Source organism: Aethalodelphis obliquidens, unplaced genomic scaffold (assembly GCF_003676395.1).
Source record: "Aethalodelphis obliquidens isolate GAN/ISIS:26980383/991018 unplaced genomic scaffold, ASM367639v1 scaffold4, whole genome shotgun sequence".
Taxonomy (NCBI): Eukaryota; Metazoa; Chordata; class Mammalia; order Artiodactyla; family Delphinidae; genus Aethalodelphis; species Aethalodelphis obliquidens.
In genome coordinates, this window is record NW_020837948.1 from 44,365,795 (window position 1) to 44,382,320 (window position 16,526).

The 16,526-nt window shown below is 37.3% G+C and overlaps 1 long non-coding RNA gene across 1 annotated transcript in view; it reads right to left on the bottom strand.

Moving 5' to 3' along the window:
* Positions 1-135: 135 nt before the first annotated feature.
* Positions 136-16,526, bottom strand: part of LOC113617342 (uncharacterized) — a 42,931-nt gene continuing 26,540 nt past the window's right edge. The window contains exon 4 of the long non-coding RNA XR_003431605.1: positions 136-1,875. This is a non-coding gene — a long non-coding RNA (uncharacterized LOC113617342). The remainder of the gene's footprint in view (positions 1,876-16,526) is intronic.

Here is a 16,526-nt window from a genome sequence, read left to right on the forward strand (position 1 = left end):
GAGCCCGCGTGCCACAACTACTGAAGCCCGTGAGCCTAAAGCCCATGCTCTGCAACAAGAGAAGCCACTGCAATGAGAAGCTCGCGCACCACAATGAAGAGTAGCCCCCGCTCGACGCAACTAGAGAAAGTCCATGCACAGCAACAAAGACCCAACACAGCCAAAAAATAAATAAATAAAATTTAAAAAAAATTTTAATGTAATAAAAAAAAAAGAAAGAGCTTGATTTGTTCTCAAAACTTCCAGAATGCCCACATGACTAGCAGATAAGAAGCAGGAGAGAAATGAAGGTAGAGATGGGGGTAGTGGACAGGCCTTATAAAGTCTTGTAAAACATGAGATTAGGATTTGAGAGTTTTTAAAAAAGAAAAGAGTTAAGGATGACTCCCAATTTTATGATTTTATTAACTATATCGATAGTTGTATAATCTGCAGAGGAAATGGAGACCCAGGAAAAGACAAATTGGGGGCTAAAATCTAGAATTTGATCTTACATATTAGGTGAAAGTATGTACAGATGGCAGAGTAAGGAATGTCAAAAAGGCATCTGGGTATATGAAGAAATACTTCGGGAGTATTTACCTTACATGTGATATTGCAAGGTATGAGAAGAAATGAGATTATCTGACAAGAATGATATAGTAATATAGATATAGTGATATAGATTCAGTAAATGTTTGCTAAATGAATAGGTAAACAGCCCATTAAAAAATATGTCTGTAAGTCAGACAGATATAGATTTACATCTTGACTGTGCCACTTGTGAGCTGTGTGACCTTGGGTAAATTACTTAACCACACTAAGTACAATTTTCTCATTTGTAAAAATGGAAATAATAATAAATAGCTCACTTGGTTGGTTTTAGGACTAATGAAATTATGGGTATAATGTGCTTAACAGTGCATGGCATATAGCAAATTCCAATAAGTGCTAACCTTCCACCACCCCAAGTCCACAACACCCCAATGCCATGGGTGAAACTTCTTACTGTATCTTTTTTTATTTTTTTACTGAAGCCTTTTATATGCCAAGTAGAGGATTATCTCCTCTCTCTTCCTGCCTTCCCTTCTTTTCCTTTCTCTTTCTCTCTCTCTTTCTATTGATATATATATATATATATAAAATATTGATAGCAATATATAAAATAATAATATTATTATATATATGTCTCACATTCTTTTTCTCTTTCTTTTGAAATAGAAATTGAATGCCTACTTTACACTTAATGTTGCCACTCCCTTTAGATACTGGAGACAGCAGTGAACAAAAGTGTAATAGGGAAGAACACAAACAACCCTGTGCCTTTCATTATCCTGAAAATAGAATTAAATCAAATATCTACCTAATCTAATTAACAATGACAAAAATCAGTCCCTACAAAAGAAAAAAGACCAAAAAAAATCTGTCAATTCAGTTTTTCTGGCACAGCTTAATAAATGAGCAATTGTAATCATTCTATTAAAATAAAGTTGCTTTCTCCCAAAACATTAGCATTTATGTCCTTAACCTTTTAGACTTACTTCTTGAGCAATAAAACTGAGGCAACACTGCCTAACCTGAGGGGTAAGGGTGGGAAGTAAATGAGACCATCTCCTGAAAGCATCTAGCACAAGGCTGAATACAATGCAGACAATTAACAAAGTTATTTGCAGCCCCCGCCCCTTCTCTTTCTTGTATTTTAAAAATAATTTCTGAAATAAAACACACACACACACACACACACACACACACACACACACACACCCCTAGCTCAAGCTTTTACAGAAATGTCATAAAATAAACTTAAATCTTATCGAACACAGACAAATTTGAATTCTTTTTGGAAAAGAGTCTTCTTTATATTAAGAAAAAGGTGGCAGTTTTCTGTGTAAGGTTCTGAAAAATAAATCAAATACAAATATTAAAAAACTCACTCATGATTGAAACTCGGTCATATAAATATAGGTAGCTTATATCGTACAGAAATATGTCTTTGTTTTATGTGCATAAGTTCTTGAAATTTATATTTGAAAGACTTTTACTTATTTACTTAATGGTACTTATTAGAAAGTATAATCACAGTAGTTCTTGAAAAGTCACAAAAGGAAGTCCAAAAAGTTGGTATTTGACCAGAAGATGGCGCCAAGGTCCCAAAAATCTTTGTAGCAGGCAAACAAAACAGCATTCAAAAGTTAATTTAGGTCTAGAAGGTGAGCCATTTGCTTACTGACTTTTTTTTTTTTTTTGCATTTTTGAGTGTTCTATTTATATCAAATTGGATAAAATGTGTGTATTTCTCAGACAGAAAAGACACGTCGAGGTAGGAATGTACCTTTCAATTATTCATGGGTACACTGGGGAGATTGTAAAAGTGCAGATTCTGATTCAGTAGGTCCGGTGGGCCTGAGTTCTATTTTTTTTTTTTTTTTTTAACATCTTTATTGGAGTATAATTGCTTTACAATGGTGTGTTAGTTTCTGCTTCATAACAAAGTGAATCAGTTATACATATACATATGTTCCCATATCTCTTCCCTCTTGCCTCTCCCTCCCTCCCACCCTCCCTATCCCACCCCTCTAGGTGGTCACAAAGCACCGAGCTGATCTATCTCCCTGTGCTATGCGGCTGCTTCCCACTAGCTAGCTACCTTACGTTTGGCAGTCTATATATGTCCATGCCTCTCTCTCGCTTTGTCACAGCTTACCCTTCCCCCTCCCCATATCCTCAAGTCCATTCTCTAGTAGGTCTGTGTCTTTATTCCTGTCTTACCCCTAGGTTCTTCATGACATTTTTTTTTCTTAAATTCCATATATATGTGTTAGCATATGGTATTTGTCTTTCTCTTTCTGACTTACTTCACTCTGTATGACAGACTCTAGGTCTATCCACCTCATTACAAATAGCTCAATTTTGTTTCTTTTTATGGCTGAGTAATATTCCATTGTATATATGTGCCACATCTTCTTTAAACATTCATCCGATGATGGACACTTAGGTTGTTTCCATCTCTGGGCTATTGTGCTTACTGACTTTTGTGGTTACATACACCACCACCTTGAAGAGTCAGGGGAAATTATTTCCTAAGGGTCAAGACTCCTTTATGCAATCTTACCAGATTCTCGCTTTGCTGTTAATATTTTAATCTACAGATGAATCTTCTTCCTCATATGTATCTTAGTTTTCAACTTGACACTTTCAATGTTCCATTGTATATTTTAAAATCCAATCTACATGTTTCTGGATGATACTATGAGATTTTGAGACTTTGGTATTGATCTCATTACCATAATTCAGGTTTCAATATTCTCTTCTTTATTTTTAAATATAAGAAATAGAATATATTGAAACTGTAGATATTTAACATTATAAATGAATTTTTAAATTATTAGTAAAGAAAATTAGAAATTTTATCTTTTTTTTTAACTAAAGTTTGTATCGGTATTGATAGCTTAAGTTGTGCTATTACCTACAACCTCCAAAATCTCAGTGCATTAAGAAACAAAGGTTTATTTCTTGCTCACACTACAAGCCCATTGCAGGCTGTTTGGGGCTCTCTTTCGCATCAAACTCGTTCTAGGACCCAAGCTAGGGATCAATTGCCAATTGGCATATTCCTACAGTTGCTCAAAAGCTTCCATCCGGAAGTAACACTCTACTTTCATTCACATCTCATTGGCCAAAACCAGTCACATGGATACAACTAACACCAGGAGACCTATAAAGCCGAAAGCTGGAAATACATGGTGAAGAGACACTATATGCAAATCATAACTATTACATCACTCTATAATATAAAACATCTTATATGAATTTTTATGGCCTTACCAAATCTTCCTAGTGTTAAAGAAATGCAAAAGGTCTTTCTTTCACAGGCATTAAAACTGGTTGGATAGAAAAGACATATTTAAAAAACAAAATTCTTATGACAACCAATATCCATGCCAATAAATAAAGTGATAAAATAAAACTGTCACAAAGTGATAAAGAAAACTAGCTGAAGGAGAGGAGATTTATCTGAGCATTACAGGAAGTGTAGAATTTGTATTGATGTATCAGGAGGACATTTGAGACAATGGGAATGACCATGAGAAAGGACACAGATGTGGGAATAAACAACTGTTGACTATGAATTATGTAAAACGACTAAGATCATTGTTTCCCTGACTTGCAAAAACAAAAAAAATTTAACAGAATAAGTATGTTGTGTGTGAGTGAGAATGAGAGAGAGAGAGTGTGTGTGTGTGTGTGTATCTGTGTTGTGTTTTTATGGTGGGGAGAAGTAGAGGAGTAGGGAGGTGGGAAGAAGGCAACCATCAAAGTTGCCAACTTGTACTTTTCCCAAGGAAGATGTTTTTTAAAATTCTGCCATCAACTACCAGCATTTTATGAAAAATGAACATTTTATCACAAAAAGCAGGACAAATAATCTCAAATTTTTTGAGTATACTACTCTAACCACATTTTCCATATTTTTATCATTTTACTATGGGCCAGTGAAAACTTTGTCACAAGCCAGCTTCTGTGAGTAACTGACCTGAATACAGAGAGTCCAAATTGAGATGAATGAGAAAGTGAGCACATCTTCAAAACAAAGCTGAGTAATTTCACCTGGTTGGCAACCAGTAACTACTGTACATCTTTGAGTAGAGGGCCAACTAGAATTGGGGTGTGGAGGTGGAAGGGGAGCCTAGAAGAAAGAACATCCAGAATGACCTGCAGTAACTCAGAAAGATACGGGGGCCTGGATTAGGATGCAGACAGAGGAAAAGGAGAGGCATGGTGGAAAGAAACCAAAAAGAGAACCTTAAAAATAAATCTCTACTGTTGGGCTTCCCTGGTGGCGCAGTGGTTAAGAACCCACCTGCCAATGCAGGGGACACAGGTTTGAGCCCTGGTCCGGGAAGATCCCACATGCTGCAGAGCAACTAAGCCTGTGTGCCATGACTACGGAGCCTGTGCTCTAGAGCCCGTGAGCCACAACTACTGAGTCCACGTGCCACAACTACTGAAGCCCACGCGCCTAGAGCCTGTGCTCTGCAACAAGAGAAGCCAGTGCAATAAGAAATCCGCGTACCACACGAAGAGTAGCCTCCACTCGATGCAACTAGAGATAGCCCGCGTGCAGCAACAAAGACCCAACGCAGTCAAAAATAAATAAATAAATTTATTTGTTTAAATAAATAAAAATACACCTCTACTGTATAGCACAGGGAACTTTATTCAATGCTCTGAGGTGATCTAAATGGGAAGGAAATCCAAAAAAGAGGGGATATATGTATATGTATAGCTGACTCACTTTGCTGTACAGTAGAAACTAACACAACATTGTAAAGCAACTATACTCCAATAAAAAATATTTTTTTAATTTAAAATAAATAAATAAACCTATTCTCCCCCCGTTGATACCTCCCACCTCCCTATCCAGGAAGGTTTTCTTCTAATGGTTTGTAAAATAAAGAGTTCTTGGGCTTCCCTGGTGGCGCAGTGGTTGAGAGTCCGCCTGTCGATGCAGGGGACGTGGGTTCATGCCCCGGTCTGGGAAGATCCCACATGCCGCGGAGCGGCTAGGCCCGTGAGCCATGGCCACTGAGCCTGCGCGTCCAGAGCCTGTGCTCCGCAACGGGAGAGGCCACAACAGTGAGAGGCCCACGTGCCACAAAAAAAAACAAAAAAAAAAACAGAAAAAAACAGAGTTCTTAAATGTCTGACACATCAAAATGTTCCATAGATCTTGAAAAAAATGCTATATAAACAAAGTTATAACTAGGCAATTAGAAAGTATTTCAACATCCTCCACTGTTCTGGGGCTATCACTTAAACCTTCATCTAGTAGACTTGACCCCAGGGGAATGCAGCAAACTAATCATGTTTACATAATGCTAATCTCACTTGTGTTTTTACTTTCATTGTGACCCATTCAACCACAACATCTATGAAAACAATACTACTTAAGCACTAAATGGTTAGTTATTTATACGTGTGTAACTCTGGAGAAAGAAGGCATTACTTAGATTAGACTACAAGTATTTATCAGGAGTTATTGAAACCATGAGTATATTTTTTATCTTCAAGTAGTTTTAACCTAACTCTAAATCACAGTGTTTTCCTTTGAGGTAAAATAATGCTTTATTTTTCTAAAAAAATAAAAGCTTTGTTGCATTAACTTTAAAATCATATTTCTTTATACAGGGCATTCTTCTCCACTGCAAATAAATTGACAGATGCCTTAATTTTTAAAAGATGAATTAAAATCCAACATCCAATCAAGTTCATTATAATGTTATGCATCATTTTGGAAAATGCCTGCTGCCATATGTTTTTAAAAAATACCAAGAGTATTTTAAACGTAAAAATTGTCAGGTCTATCATAACATACAGACAGTAACAGCAGAAATAGCTAAGCACCCCCACCCGAGTTTAAAACATGAAACAGAAAATTAAATTTCCTGTGTACCTCCACACACACCCTAATCCCATCCCAGAGATAAACTCTATCTTAATTTGATGTTTTTCATTATGATCCTGCATGTTGCTATATCTTTACTACTTATATAAGCACCTACAAACAATGTACAATATTATTTGGCATATTATTAAACTTTATACACATAGTATTCTAATGTACAGATGCTTCCCCATTTTGCTTTTTCATCCAATATAATGTTGGTATTTAGCTACAAATTGACACATATGACACTATAGGTCATTCAGATTTTCTACCACATACTATTTACTTACCCACTCTTCTATTGTTGGAATTTGATATTTTTCCATACTTATTTTACGAACAACGCTGTAATCAGCCTTCTTGCCCCAGTCTTCTCATACACATATGCAAGACTTTGTCTGAATTCCACATTTCAAGGTACATCGCTGACCTGACACAGCCTCTCATTAGCAGTGTGAATTCTTTCTGTTTCTCCTCCTCACCAAAACTTTTTTTAAATGAAATTTTTAAATTTTATGCCAGTTTGATGAGAGTGAAATAGTGTTGCAATGAGGTTTGAATTTCCTTTTTCATGATTACAAGTGAGGTTAAGCATCTTTTCTTGTGTTAATGCCCATTAAGTTTTTCTCTTCTGTGAAATGCCTCTTCATATCTTCACCTATTTCTCTATCAAGTTGCTGATGTCTTTATTATTGATTCTGTAGGATTCTTTGTACATCTGGAATATCATTCCTTTGAAAGTCAGTAATAAGCACTGCAAATATCTTTCCATCTGTGGCTCATTTTCATTTTCTTCCTTTTTAATGCTTTTTTAATGCACATAAAGTAATATGAGGAGGAATACCTACCAGGCAGCTTCATCTCTTTGTTTTATGGTTTGTACTTTTTATATCTTGTGTCTTGTTTAAAATAATAATCACTATTCTGAGGGCATAAAGATACTTCTTTATATTTTATTCTAAAATTTTTTAAGTTTTTCATTCACATTGAAGACTTTAATGGACCAAAAATATATTTTTGAGTATGATGTTAGATAAAAATCTAATTTTTTTTCCATATGGGCCAAGAATTGTTGTGGCATCATTTATGAAACAGTGCATCCTTTTCTCCTTGATTTTTATAATATCTCTGTCATTGATCAATTTTCTATATGTGTGAGGATCTGATTCTGAGCTTGTATTCTTTCCCAGCATTAGGAAATTTTCAAAGAACAAAGCCTTATCTAACTTTTATCACTCATTATCTGAATTTTTTTTCTATAGGTGAAGTGTAAATTACAAGAACATTTACAACTACATCTTCAAAAAGACTGAGGAATGAACTTAATAAAATAGGTGTATACTTTATCACTTAGCAGCATAAATTTTAACACAAAACCCTGATTCCCTGAGAAATACTTCACATTCTTATGATCATTTCAAGTCAGAACAATCAATTCCAAGTTTTCCCTTTTTCCCTTCCACCTGCGGTGGCAGTGAGATGAACCATTGTCCACAAAGGGAGAATTTGCTGAGAAAGAGAATGAGAGAGAAGCCGGGGTTGGGGGAGAAGTGCAGGTGCACGCACATACATACACACACACACACACACACACACCATGGCTCACTGCTTTCTTTTCTCTTCTAGTTCATCGGCTGTTTGCTTAGACTCTTTCCCATGCATCTTCCTTAAATCTGATATCCCATTTGAGACCCAACTTGTGATGAAAAAGCAAGGCGCCACTGGAGCCAGACCGCTTTTGTTGAGTCCTGCCTGTCACTTTCTAGCTGTAAGACCTTGGTCCTATTACTTAACCTCTCTGTGCCCCAGTTTCCTCACTGGTGAAATGTAGATTAAAATACCTACCTCACAGGGCTGTTGTGAAGAATAAATGAATTAGCATAAGTAATATTTCTAAGGCATTTAAGAAGTACAAGTGCCAATAGATGCTATTCCACTGTGTTTTGGCTTCCAGTGTGGTAAGAAAGAACTCTGTTATCACTCTGAGATTTTCCTCCTTGTAGAACCTGCTCTTTCTGCCTGAAGTCATGTACCATTTTCTATTAATGATTGGAGTTCAGAGATTTCATCATGATATACTAAGTGTTTTCCCTCATTGCTCCAGCCTAGAACCTGGTGAGATATTATTATAATCTGCACACTCATTTCTTTCATTTTATGGAAACTGACTTCGTTTGTTTAATTACTGTCTGACTTCCTTTTTCCTCTTCTGGAACTACCATTATTCACTTGTTAGACCTTTTGGACACATTTTCTAGGTATCTAATTGCTTTTCTCAGATTCCCAGCTCTTTGTTTACTCTGCACTTGGAGAAATGTCTTGGTGCGATTTTCAGACAATTTCAGATTTCAACAATGAGCACCCTCTCCCCAAGTTCTTCTAATAAATTATTTATTTGGTTGGTTTGCTTGTTTTGTTTTGTTTTTGGCTCCAGAAAGCCTCTTTTGTGCTGCATGTTTATTTCCTTGGGTGCTCTTCTTATTTTTGAATTCAGGATTTCCTTTTTCTCCATCCAAAAGCTCTATTTAACTGAATATTCTGCCTGATTTTCCCTCTGGCTTCTGAGCCCCAACTCCTTCTTGACTTTAGAAACCAAGGAGACTGGGTTTACTCATGCTAAGCCTGGACTGACCCTGTACCCCAGGGTCCGAAGTCTCCCCTGAAACCACTGCTTTCTGGCTCTCCTCTGCCCACTCAGCCACTGGCCTCACACCCTACCTGCACTCAGCTTTCTCAGTTACATCCAGGAGAAGCACAAAGAGTGGAACTGGGAGTGAAAATGAAGCAAAAACTTTCCCATATACTACCTTCCCAGCAACTTCTTATGCAATTTATAAAAACTAAGAGGAAAAAGGCTGGAAGAAAATACACTCACAGAAGTAGGTGTACTACATAGAAATTTTATGGGTGGGGACATGTTTGTTATTTCTACAATTTCCAAATATTCTAAAATGAATACACATGATTTTAATAAACAAGAAAGTTACATGTTGTTATTCATTTTAAAGCCAGCTGTTGGCTGCTCGTATGCTATTTTAAAAGTCTATGCTTATTATTGGCTGAAATGTGTCACAGGCTTTATAAATGATAAATAAGTTACTATTAAGATTTAGTTTCAATTAATTAGAATACACTTCTAATCCAAATTACTGAATTAAAGATGAGGATTAAAATGAGATCCAACAAATATTTCACCATAACATACCATAAATTGTTATAGATCATGATTGACTACAGATAATTTTATATAGATTTCAGTATTCAAGCATATCTATTGGAATTCCTAAGGATCATTCTGTTAGCAGTAGCTCACTTTCATAATTTACCAATGAAAATTTTCTATTTCAATAGGTGAAACAATATTTTGGAAAAATGTCTGCCCTGAGTGAATATTTACCTCTATATAGTCTTAATTTTGAACTTTTTCTTTGCAATTAAAAAGTACACATGCATGATTTAAAATTTCAAACAGTACAAAAAGGTACATAGTGAGGGCTTCCCTGGTGGCGTAGTGGTTGAGAGTCCGCCTGCCGAAGCAGGGGACACAGGTTCGTGCCCTGGTCCGGGAAGATCCCATATGCCGCGGAGCGGCTGGGCCCGTGAGCCACATGGCCGCTGAGCCTGCACGTACGGAGCCTGGGCTCCGCAACAGGAGAAGCCACAACAGTGAGAGGCCCGTGTACCGCAAAAAAAAAAAAAAAAGAAAGAAAAAGGTACATAGTGAAAATGAGGCTTATGGACCACTCATTTTGCCCCTCACCAAGTACTAACAGTTTCTTGAGTATCACTCCAAAAAATGTACATATCTCACCAGGTTCTAGGCTGGAGCGATGAGGGAAAACACTTAGTATATCATGATAAAATCTCTGAACTCCAATCATTAATAGAAAATGGTACATGACTTCAGGCAGAAAGAGCAGGTTCTACAAGGAGGAAAATCTCAGACTGATAACAGAGTTCTCTCTTACCACACTGGAAGCCAAAGTATACAAGTATACATGTGCTTATACATCCTTTTTAAAAATGCAAGCATACAGTAATACTGTCCTGCACCTTGCTTTTTTCCAAGCAGCAACATATCTTGGAGATCATTCCTTTTTTTCAATGGCTGTGTAGTGTTCCATTTCTATGAAATCATTCAGTGGGTTTCCCTGATCACCCACAAGGGTAATTATTATCTCCACTTTACTGATAAGGAACTGGGGTTCGAGGTTTCACAGACAGGAGAGTCAGAATTCAGAAAAGATTTGAAATATTGCAATATCCTATCTTAATTTTCAGTTTTATGCTTCAGAAATGTACTTGATTTAATCATTATGCTTCTGTGTTGAAAAAGATACTGCCAAGTGATTCTTTTCATTTCACCAACTGCTACTATTTCTGGCGTGATTTTGTTTTCGTAAGCAGAATTCCTTTCCAATTCCACATGCCTCTCTTGCGGGGCTGTAACCGGTGCACTGGTACTGGCCTGTAGAGGGCACAGCTGTTGAAGACCCTAGCAATACTTCCATCTCTCAGGCCATTTCCTCACACAGTCTTGATTTCCTTTTCCCCAGCACCGGAGACTCCTCCAGCTCTTTCCCTTTAACAGGACAAGTATACTGACAAACTCTTCTCATAGGGTGGTGGGTGCTAGACTAAGCTATTTGACTATAAGTTAAAGTAAATTTGGGTGGCCAGCATTTCTAGGTCTCATGCTTATTTTCATTGTGTTCTGCAGTTACCACAAGGAAAGAGCTGCAGAGTTAGCTCCAGAAAGAGGCTTGGCGGTGGCTTCAGGGCCTGTGTAGCCCCAGGCAAAAGGAAAGCCACCACTCCTTATTCACCTTCCCAAGGTAGACATCAGGTATTCAATCCCTGCACTCTATGCTGCTGAGACCTGATTAGGATTCAGTCTCTCAATACAGCATTCTAGGCAGGCACTCCCAAGTGATTGCCAATGACTAGGAAGATTACACTCTCCCAGGTTTCACCTAAAGCACAGATGAGGCAAATTCCATTCTTCCACAGTGACATGTCTTTCTCATTATACACAAAGTGATTCTTATTACCTCTCCTGGTGGTGTTTTTTTGAACTTGATTTTTGATGGGTATAATATTATTATTTTATTCAGTCCCCAATTATGAACAATTTGCTTTTTTTCAATTATCTGACGCTTTCAAGTGTAATATTAACCACCATTACAGTTTAATTACTGAGTTCTCATATCTAATCTAAATAAATCTATTTAAGTAACTGATCTGTGATCAGGGCTTTGCTGAGTTGATTGGTTGAATTTATCTATGATCTCATTGGTGCAATACAGCTCAGAGATGCACATTTACAAGAGTATCAGATGGGGTAGTTGCACTTGCTGTAAAATAATATTATGCATTTTTATATCTTACAAGGATGTATGCTTTTAGTTTATTGCAAGTATATAACGAACCATCTAATATACCCTGGATTCTGGACACTAGAGGATAATGTTCAGCCTAAAAAGGTGAATAAAAATTTGTTCACATTCTATTGTAACTGAAATGGAAACAGATCTACAAGACAGGAGGATGTTAACTAAGTTTTAGCAAGAGGCCCATAGTCTAGAGAATCCTGGCTCCTTTAAGGCCCTAGTTTACCTTATAGTGGAGCTGCCTCTGCAAGGCACTTCCCTAAAAGAACAGGAAAGGGTGTGACCCTTGTCAACAGTTGAAAGAGCTGGGCTTTGGAATTAATCACTGCTCAGTGTCTTACCAGCTGTATGATACTGAGCAAGTTATTAATCTTTAAAAGTCTCAGTTTCCTCATATGTAAGAAGGAAGTAATATCTTCTAACTTGCAAGGATGATGTCCTAAAGATGAGAAATAGGTTTAAAAAGTTTTTAAGACAAAGTTTTTTTGGTTTCTTATGAAGTTGCTGTTTCTGATGTTTTTATTAGAATTAAAGCTGAGCAGGCAGTGTTGCACAGGCCTGGGTCTGGGAAGTGACTCCAGGGTTAATTAGCAAGAGGTCCACAGACTACTGAGTAGTTTTCCTCCTATGTGGTTTGGATCTCTGACCCAGGCTCTGAAACCCAGAAATTGGCTTATTCTTTCCAGGTAGACGTGATTCACCAGATGCTGATCCTTGGGGATGTATGCACAAAACATTTCTTTCCATTCTGTCACTGGGTACCCATTGAGGCTTCCCTGATGCTCTGGCACCTGTAACTGTAAATGCTGTCACTATGCTTTATTCTCTCTGTAGCTTTTTTACTACTTGAAATTGCATTCTAAGCTGATAGGTTAACTTGTTCATTATTTGACTCCACCATTAAAAATATAAATTCCATGAGGGAAGGCAATTTGTCTCTCATTTTTACCATTTGATCCTCAGTGTCTAGAAGAGTGGCTGGAATGTACAGTGATTTCAACAGATAATTTGTTAAATGAATAAATGATTTAAATAATTGTACTCACTCTGTGCAGGTGAACATAAAACTCAGCTCTGATTCAAGAACTACTAAATAATTCACTCATACAAAAATACTATTGGGCAATGTTGATTTTACTGAACATTTTGTATGGGAAATGAAGATAGGGTTTATATTGGTACTCTTCATTAAAAATTGCTCAGCCTAACTACAACAAAAAGAATATAAATTAAAACTGCACCAAGGGACTTCCCTGGTGGCACAGTGGCTAAGAATCTGCCTGCCAATGCAGGGGACATGGGTTCAAGCCCTGGTCCAGGAAGATCCCACATGCCACGGAGCAACTAAGCCCGTACACCACAACTACAAAGCCTGAACTCTAGAGCCTGCGAGCCACAACTACTGAGCCCATGCACCACAACTACTGAAGCCCACACACCTAGAGCCCATGCTCCGCAACAAGAGAAGCCACTGCAATGAGAAGCCTGCGCCCCGCAACGAAGAGTAGCCCCCACTCACCACAACTAAAGAAAGCCCACGTGTAGCAACAAAGACCCAACGCAGCCATAAATAAATAAATTTATAGGACAAAAAAAAAAAAACTACACCAAGAAGCTTGAGGAGCCAATGAGGAGTGAAGAGAACTTCCTCAGGAGATGGGGGGAGGGAATATGGAAGGGGAAACAAAAAGCCCACGTGGAGTGTAGGAAGTCTTTATGTGGGAGAGAGGCAGTGATGTGAGATGCGTTACACACAGGGGAACGATCAAGTAAGTAAATATGTAAGGATAACGTGAGCTAGCTTTCTCACTGTCAGAGAAGGGAATTAAAAATATGGAAAGGGAGAAAACTAAAATCAATCATGTGGTGTGGTATAGGTATATGAAGGTATGGTATAGACTCATAATTTTAATATAGAAGTAAATAAACAAATATAGATGTAAATATGTGTCTGTTTATTAAGAGGGCCTGGGAACAGAGACACCCCAATAGGAAGGAGCACACCTAACGCCAGATCTTGACTTCCAAACACCATTCTCCACTAAAAGCTTCCTTGAAGAAATTAATAATTCCAAGTCCGAAAAAAAAAAGAAAAAAAAATAATAATAATTCCAAGTCCGGGTCAGAAAAAGTACAAGATGACCCTGGGACATCTCTCTGAATCAGAATATAAGGAAATGCTCACAGAATGATGGAAATAAGTCAAAAGGACAGAGGAGCCAGCTTTAAAGAGCTCCCACTGACCAAATCTAGGATAATTTGACCAACAAAATAAATAATGATAATAAAAGATTATAATTCATTGAACATAATAGAAACTAATAAGTCCATAGTGATATAACTAAAAGAAACAAATTAATAAATCAAAATTTTAATACTGAAAGAGATAGTTACATAATTTCAAAGTACCCTACCACAAAACATTACCTATTACAAAAAGAAAAGACTAAATTTACAGTGGAGAATCCTAGCAGCCATGACTTCAATCAGATGGCCAGAATGAACATCATCATTAATACAATAATTCAAAATTATGCACCATCTGGGCTTCCCTGGTGGCGCAGTGTTTGAGAATCTGCCTGCTAATACAGGGGACACGGGTTCGAGCCCTGGTCTGGGAGGATCCCACATGCCGTGGAGCAACTAGGCCCGTGAGCCACAACTACTGAGCCTGCGCGTTTGGAGCCTGTGCTCCGCACCAAGAGAGGCTGCGATAGTGAGAGGCCCGCGCACCGCGATGAAGAGTGGCCCCCACTTGCCACAACTAGAGAAAGCCCTCGCACAGAAACGAAGACCCAACACAGCCAAAAATTAATTAATTAATTTAAAAAAAAATTATACACCATCTGATAGGTTACAATGAGAACACAGCATCATTTCTGTGATATCCCTGCCAAAGATGTATAATCTGAATTGAGTCAAAAGGAAACATCAGGCAAACCCAAATTAAGAGAAATTTTACAAAATATCTACCCTATAATTTTAAAAGTATCACGGTAAAGAAAACAGAAGGAACCATTTCAGATTGAAAGAGGTTGAAGACTCCCAGCAGCTAAGCACAACACATGATTCTCACTGGATATTTTTGCCATAAAGAACGTATTACAGATAATGAGCAAAACATAAATGGAGTCTGAGGGTTAGATGGTAGTAATGTATCAAAGCTAATGCCCTGAGATTGATGGCTTTATTTTGGTTACAAAAAGAATGTATTTGTTTGTAAAATATATACCCTAAAGTTTTCCAGAGTGCAGGGATATCATGTTGGCAACTTACTCTTAAATAGGGAAAAAAAGTTTTTTGTACTTGCAACTTTTCTATAAGTTTGAGATAGCTTGAAATTTTTGAAAAATTGAACTTGAGAATTGAACCTAGACACCAAGATGCCATTTGTTACCTACCAGATTTGTGGAAATGTAAAAGTCTGACAATATATTGTGCTGGCAAAGATTTGGGAAAACAGGAACTTTCATTTATTTCTGTCGGGAGTATAAATTGGTACAACTCCTTAAGAGGGAAATGTAGCAATGTCAATCAAAATTCCAACTGCATATATCATATATGTTGTCCAACAATACCAACACTGGAAATTTATTCTGTGGGTATGCATGTGCTAATGCAAAATAAGCTCTATATAAGTGTACTCAATATTGTAAATTCAAACCATTGGAAATAACCCAATGTCCACAAATAGGTTCAATTAATTATGATATATCAATAAAATGGAATACAGTGAGACAATAAAAAGAACTAAAAAGCTCTCTATGTGGTGATAGGAAAGATGTCCAAAATATACAGTATAATGAGAAAAAATTAAGGTACAGAACAATGTATGTAGTAAGCTAAATTTGGTGTTTAAAAAAAGCACAGAAGGAAAATAAAAAGCAATATTCATATTTGCTTTTATGTGTGTGAAGAAATTTTAAAGCTTACATAAAAAAACAATAACAGTGGTTAGCTGGTGGAGAGAGGGGTGAGCACTGAGGTACCAGGATATTAAGGAAACTTTATGGTCCGTGTTTCTATACTTCTGCTGAAACATGTGTTTCTATCTTCTATTTAAAAAATTAATTTTAAAAATCCCTCATTAAACATTTTTGTTTTTCAAAGTCTTTCTTTTAACCTAGTAGTTACTTCCCTTTACTCCTTCTCTAAAGGGTCCGGTAAGCTGGCTCTTCACTCCTCCCAGTATTCCTCAGAAACTCATATTCCATTCTCCTCAAATATACCCCAGAACTCAGCCCTCTCCTAAATTCTACCTCCAAACCTACTTACCAACTCTTTAGGGAAGTGACCAAAACAAAGGGCCCTATGTGGAAGGCAATGATGCTCCCTTAATGGTAGGGGGAGGAAGGCGGGTTCTGACAACTACTCCCAAGTAGTTTATCAAAGCATTTTTTTCTAAATACATACATTCTTTGCCCAAGAGAAACTCCAACGAATGGGATTTCCTCCACCTCATGAAGTACTCATTTACCCACTAGTGGTGACCCTCTGTCTACACACACAGCATTATTTGCCCCTGCTCTTCATTTTGGTGGGTCCTGATATGCATGGGCCACCATCCCTCTTGTCTAACATGAACTAAGTTTCATCTACATCTAAATAGGCCAAAGGCTCTACCCAAATTGGGAGAAACATTTAAGAACTAGTCAAAACTTAGGATTTGGGGCTCAAACTCAAGATGAGAAGGATAAACAAATCCTCTC